The 6,872-nt window shown below is 46.4% G+C and overlaps 1 protein-coding gene across 2 annotated transcripts in view; it reads left to right on the plus strand.

The window, feature by feature from the left end:
• Positions 1–6,872, plus strand: part of TMOD1 (tropomodulin 1) — a 93,238-nt gene that overhangs the window by 83,733 nt on the left and 2,633 nt on the right. The window lies entirely within an intron of this gene.

Consider the following 6,872-nt stretch of genomic DNA (forward strand, 5'->3'; position numbering starts at 1 on the left):
CTGGAGGCTAGACAGAATGGCCCTTGAGGGCTTGATGAGAGTCTGTGATTCAAAAATCCAGGCCTGCTTTCTATCAGCAAGGCCTTGCTGAGAGCCTAGTGCACCAGAGCCAGACAGGACTTCAGCCTTCTCCCTCCAGTTATTTTATGGAGAAGCTGAGGCCTGGGAGGGCCTGTTCTTCTAGGCAGTGGCTCCATGTCACACCCATTGTTAGTCACAGCAAGCACGTTGGGACCACCTTTTGTGGACCCAGGACTGTGGAGGTGACATCAGGGGGTAGCGGAAAGCTAGTCCCTTGAATCAAGAACTTTTCCAACATTTTAGAGGAGAAGAGACTCAAAGTCATGCCCCCCAATTCAAGAAGGCTGCACACTATATCCAGACAAAGCAAGCAAATGATTTGTGAGGATGGAAGCCAGTTATGCCAAGCATCCCTGTGGTGGGGATGGGTTTGAGTCAGCCTTGAAAGGAAGAAGTAGGGAGTTCCCATCGTGGCTCATTGGAAATGAATCTGACTGGCATCCATGAGGATGCAGGTTCAATCTCTGGCCTTGGTGGGTTTAAGGATCTGGCATTGCTAGGAGCTGTGGAGATAGGCTGTGCGGGAGGTCAGGAGGCATTCCTGTGGGGCTGCTGGCAAAGGCGAGGTTGTGGGACCCAGGGTGCAGGAGAGGAGAGACAGAAATGTCCAAAAGGACTGGGGAACTATTACAGAGAGTTAGACATGGAAGGGAAAACAGAAACTCACAGAGAAGGGACAGAACAGCAGAGGTAACAGCATCGGTAAAGGTGGGATTGATAAACAGGTGTATGGGGTGAGCTTGGGATTGGGCTGGGTGGGTGTGGCAAGATGTGAGCCAAAGGCTTTTATTTAAGTTTTATTGAAGTATAGTTGACTTAGAGCTTTGTTAGTTTCAAGTGTACAGCAAAGTGAGTCAGTTTATGTATATATATATGTATATATATATATATATATATATATTTCTCATTCTTTTCCAGATTCTTTTCCCATATAGGCTAATGCAGAGTATTAAGTAAATTTCCCTGTGCTTTACAGCAGGTCCTTGTTACTTATCAGTTACGTATATAGTAGAATATATATGCCAATCCTAACCTCCCCGCTTACCCCTGCCCCCCAGCATTTCACCTATGGCAGCCATAAGTTTGGTTTTAGAGTCTGTTGCTGTGTTGTAAATCTATTTGTATCGTTTTTATTAGAGTCCAGATATTGGTGCTGTTATATGATGTTTGTCTTTCTCTGTGTGGATTTACTTCACTTATGATAATCTCTAGGTCCACCCATGTTGCTGCAAATGGTATTACTTCATTCTTTTTTGTGGCTGATAATAATATCCCATTGTATATATGTACCACATCTTCTTTATCCATTCCTTTGTTGATGGACATTTAATTTGTTTCTGTGTCTTGGCTGTTGTAAATAGTACTGCAATGAACATTAGGGTGCACGTATATCTTTTCAAATTATGGTTTTCTCCGGATATATGCCAATACATGGGATTGCTGGATATGGTAGTTGGTAGATCTATACTTACGTGGTTTTTTTTGTTTTTTTGTTTGCTTGTTCTTTTGGCATTTTAAGGCCACACCCACAGCATATGGAGGTTTCCAGGCTAGGGGCTGAATCAGGGCTGTAGCTACCGGCCTATACCACAGCCACAGCAACGTGGCATCTGAGCAACCTACACTACAGCTCAAAGCAATGCTGGATCTTTAACCCACTGAACAAGGCCAGGGATTGAACCTGCAACCTCATGGTTACTAGTCGGATTAATTTCAGCTGCACCACAATGGGAACTCCTATATTTAGTTTTTTATGGAAATTTCACACTGTTCTCCATAGTGGTTGCACCAATTTACATGCCCACCAATAGTGTAGGACGGTTCCCTTTTCACTACAACCTCTCCAGCATTTATTGTTTGTAGACTTTGTGATGATGGCCATTCTGACTTGTGTGGGGTGATACTTCACTGTATTTTTGACTTACATTTCTCTAATAATTAGTGATATTGAGCATCTTTTCATGTGCTTTTTGGCTATATGTATATCTTCTTTGGAGAAATGCCTTTTAGATCGTCTGACCATTTTTTGATTTTTTTTTATATATAAAGCTGAAGGAGATATTTGTATATTTTGGAGATTAATCCCTTGTCCGTTGCTTTGTTTGCAAAGATTTTCTCCCATTTTCGCTGTTTTAATGGTTTCCTTTGCTGTGCAAAAGCATTTAAGTTTAATTCTGTCCTGTTTGTTTGTTTTTATTTTCATTACTCTGGGAGGTGGATCCAAAAAATTATTGCTACGATTTATGTCAAAGAGTGTTTGGCCTATATTTTCCTTTTAAGAGTTTTATAGTATCTGGTCTTACATTTGGGTCTTTAATCCATTTTGAGTTTATTTTTGTGGGTGGTGTAAAAGAATGTTACAATTTCATTCTTTTCCACGTAGCTGTCCAGTTTTCCCAGTACCACTTATTAAAGAGGCTGTCTTTTCTCCACCTTGCATCCTTTGTCAGATGAATTGACCATAAGTGCATGGGCTTATTGCTGAGCTTTCTATTTTTTTCCACTGATGTATAATTGTTTTTGCTCCAGTATCATACTGTTTTAATGGCTATAGCTTTGTTGTATAGTCTGAAGTTGGGGACTGTGATTCCTCCAGTTCCATTTTTATTTCTCAAGATTGCTTAGAATTAAAGGCCTTTAATGCCAAGCTCAGGAGTTTGGTGATGAAAGCAAGTGGGAAGCAGGACTGTGGCAGTTTCCTGGACAGGAATGACAAGTGATGAAAGCAGGCCTCTGGTTACCCCAGGGAACTGTTTAGCTGTTCCCTTGGGGTTTCCCACAGAAGGAATTAGAGCAGAGGCTTCTGAGCAGCTGCATGTGACATTCAGAGTGCCTGTTGGTGAAGTGGGATTTCTAGCTTTTTAAAACCAAATTTATACCCATCTGCTAATTTAGATGAAAGAAATGCTCCTGATTCTGATAGTGCTTTAAGCATCCTCCTGCAAAAGAGAAATCCTGAATTTCTTTCCAGCAGAGTATTTTCATCATGCTCTTGATGCTCTGATGAAACAGACAAGCTTCCATGTTTTCCAACTGTGTATGTTTGTCATAAAGGCCTCCTGCTGGCTCCTGCCCAGCCACTGTGGTTGTTAAGGCGTCTGCTTGCTGCAGGCTGGCGGGCCAGGGGCAAGCGCTGTGCAGAAGGGAGCAGGCCTCTCTGGCTTCCTTCTCACCCTGACCTGCCTCTGTGCTGGCTCCTGGCCCATGGCCTGGTCAGCAGGGCTGGGCTTTGGCGGCTTGTGAGGCAGGTGGGCTTCTTCTTGGGAGACATTTAGTTCCCTAGGCCAAGGGTCAGACAGGTGGCCTGCCTAGAACCATCCTGAGTGGTACATCTTGGGTCCTTCCCACTCTGTGCAATGGGCCCTTAACAGAGAGTGGGGCATTGGGGTGAAGGGGGTGTCAGGGAGGGGCCAAGGATCCCCACCTCTCTTTGCCCATGATGATACCTCAGATGACTCCTATATCTGCACTATTTATAGCTGAGAGCCAAACTGGCTCTCAAGTCCTGTAAATCTGCCACTGAAGCTCTCTCCACTTAATGAAATCTGAGTTGCAGCATCCAAGTTAAGACAGTTCCATGTGCTGGGGAGGGGAGTGGAGGGGGAGTAACATGTTTAAAAGCAGAAAACATCCCTTCTTGGGGAAATCACTTATACAGCATTCTCAAAGAAGACCTCTCTAACAGGCACCTGGAACTTGGCATACACACCCCAAATCAATTTCATCCTCTTCCCCCTAAACATCTTGGGGAAAGGTGTTGCTTTCCTCAACCATTCAAGCCAGCAATTTTCACCTCTGTCCATGCGCTGCCCCTAGCCCAGCCAGCTACTTCCTCACCATCCACCTTGCCCTGCCTCTTGCCCAGCCCTCAGCACAATCATCGGGCGTCTTGCAATGCCCTCCCTCAGGCCCTCCGGTTCCTCTAGCTCCTCCAGGGCGGCATCTCATGCAGCGTCATCCCAAAGCTTGTCCCAGCATCTGCCTAGAACCCTGCTCTCAGGTTAAACTCCCTGACATGACTTATAAGCCCTTAGGAATCAAAGCTGATACTTCCATGGTGCTTATTGTGTGCCAGGCACTGCTCTACAGCCTTACTAACTGCCATAATGTCACCAACAGCCAGGGGAGGCAGGTGCTGTTACCATCCCCATGCCACAGCCTAGAGACGTGGGTAAGATGACCCCTGTCCATGGGCGAAAGTGGGACTGAACTGGCAGTCTGGCCCGGAACCTGTGCTCCCCACCTCCTGGGTGAGGCCCTGCCAGACTCAACTCTCAACACCCTGACAAGCCATCCTCCTGCCTTATTAGTACCAACCAGTCCAGGTAGCTTGGGGGCCTCCTAGTGACCCAGGCAGAAGCCTCCCTTGAGAGGATTATTACTCCTAAAGCTTCCTGTACTTTCCCGTCTACCCCTTTATCATTTTATTTTATTTTATTTTATTTATTTATTTATTTTTTTTTTTTTATTTTCCCACTGTACAGCAAGGGGGTCAGGTTATCCTTACATGTATACATTGCAATTACAGTTTTCCCCCCACTCTTTCTTCTGTTGCAACATGAGTATCTAGACATAGTTCTCAATGCTATTCAGCAGGATCAAGATTCAGTGGGCAACTTAACCACCGACCTTGGAAGATGTGACCACTTCATCCATTGTGCCTCTCAGACTTGATGGAGATCTACCAGGGAACTTGCAGTATTTTATCAAACTTGATGTAGTTCTATCTTGGTCCCCCATTCATCTTTCTGATCCCTGTGCTTGGCACATCATAGGCACTCAGTAAGCGCTGAGGAATATAAATGAATATAAAATGCTCCCCCAAAGCAATATGGAGGTCTAAAGCCTGGTGCGAAGTGGAGGGAGTGCAAGACTTGGTTGGATTCCTTCCAGCTCTGACAACAGACAGTTGTCAGTTGTAATGATAAGCAATGCAGAGGAGTTTGCTTTGATGAAGTAAAAAACAGGCTGATTTGAAGGATAGTGGGAGCGTTGGCTTCTGCTCCCAGTTGTGTCTCCTATTCACTGTGACTTGAGGCAAGTTACTTCCCTCTCTTGGCCTCAATTACCTTCATTTTTATTTTATTTTATGTCTTTTTAGGGCCACACTTGCGGCACATGGAGGTTCCCAGGTTAGGGGATCTAATCAGAGCTGTTGCTGCCAGCCTACGCCAGAGCCACAGCAACGCCAGATCACAGCTCACTGCAACGCCAGATGCTTAACCCTCTGAGCAAGGCCAGGGATCGAACCTGCAACCTCATGGTTCCTAGTTGGATTTGTTTCTGCTGCACCACGACAGGAACTCCATCTTCATTTTTAAAATGGGGAAAATTAATTCCTGAGTAAGTGGATGCCTCTCCCTTCTCCCCATCCAGTTGCTGTAAAAGCTGATGCCAGGGGAACCCTACACAGGCATAGCCCAGCATACATGAGGGCGTGTAGGGGCATAAAGCACAGGATCCCTTTCTGTACCCTGGGCCATGGGCTGGGGACTCAGGTTCTTGTCCTGGCTCTTCTGCTCACTCTCAGGGACCCTGGCTCCCTTCTCTTCTCCAGGGGAAAGGAGCCAGTCCTCCTTGTGAGAATCAGATGAGATGTGGACCATATATAGAGCCTATATAGACAGGGACAATATAGACTGTTCCAAGGGAGCACTGAACTGCGGCTCACCAGCCTTGTTCCATCTGGTACCAGCTCTATTGCTTTGAGCAAGAAATGTACCCTGTCTGCCATAACGTGGCAATGCTAACAACACTGACACTCCAGGACTGCTGGAGGGGCGCCAATGAGGGGTTGAGAGTGAAAGGGGTGTGACGCTTGTACAGCTAACGGAGATAGAGCCAAGCCTGGCTCATGTAACCCCTTGGGTCGCTTTGGGCAAACCTCTTCTGCTCTCTGGGCTTTGGTTTTTGTTCTCCCACAGCTCTTGAGCATTCTGATGGTCTCCAGGAATCTGGCCAGACACAGTCCTCTCTCCAGGAGACTGCCGCTGATTTACATTAATTTTTCTTTCTGGGGGAGTGGAGAGGAGAGGAGGAGTTCAGGCAAAGTTTGAATTCTAGGCCCCAGAGTGGGCGGCCTGTGTGCTCCCGTGTCCCTCCGTGCCGGCTCCTAGCCACAGCCTGAGTGACACACCTTCCTGGTGGTTCTGCTTTGTACGCTCAGTGTCCCGCACAGGCCCATTCAGTTCTTGGTGCAGCTCATATGCATCTACCTGCTCGGCTCGGGAACTGGAAAACACTTCTAAGCATAGACACTTTTTTCTTCTCCCAATAGCTTCCTGCCTTTGCCACACCAGCAGCCCCCTTGACTGCACCTACTGGTTCTACAGAGGTCTTTGACCTTTCTCTTGTGGCTGACCTAGCTTACTGCTTGGTTTTCATCTGCAGGCACAGTCATTTGTTTCACACACTCTCTCTTCCTTGTTACAACAGAGGGGACCCCTACCCCTGGCCTGCTGGCAACCATCCCACTACCTGCAAGCTAATAACCTCAGCCTGCAACCCCCTGGCTTATGCTTCCCTCTTTACAACATTCAACTACGTTGTTATGTGAACAGTGTTTGGGCCTAGATTGTCTTGCCCTGGGAAAATGTCAAGGTTAACCCTAAGGAGACACAGATAATCCAGAGTAATTTTCAGGGCAGACACGGCTGTTTACACAGGCAGGCCAGGAGCTCTGAGAAGGCTGGGCGAAATGTTTCCAGCAGGTTAAGATTTCATTAAGATTGATTGAACTGAACTCTTATCTGAACCAAAGTAAGGATCTCCAACCACAGAGCCTCTGTACA

This window comes from Sus scrofa, chromosome 1 (assembly GCF_000003025.6).
Source record: "Sus scrofa isolate TJ Tabasco breed Duroc chromosome 1, Sscrofa11.1, whole genome shotgun sequence".
Taxonomy (NCBI): domain Eukaryota; kingdom Metazoa; phylum Chordata; class Mammalia; order Artiodactyla; family Suidae; genus Sus; species Sus scrofa.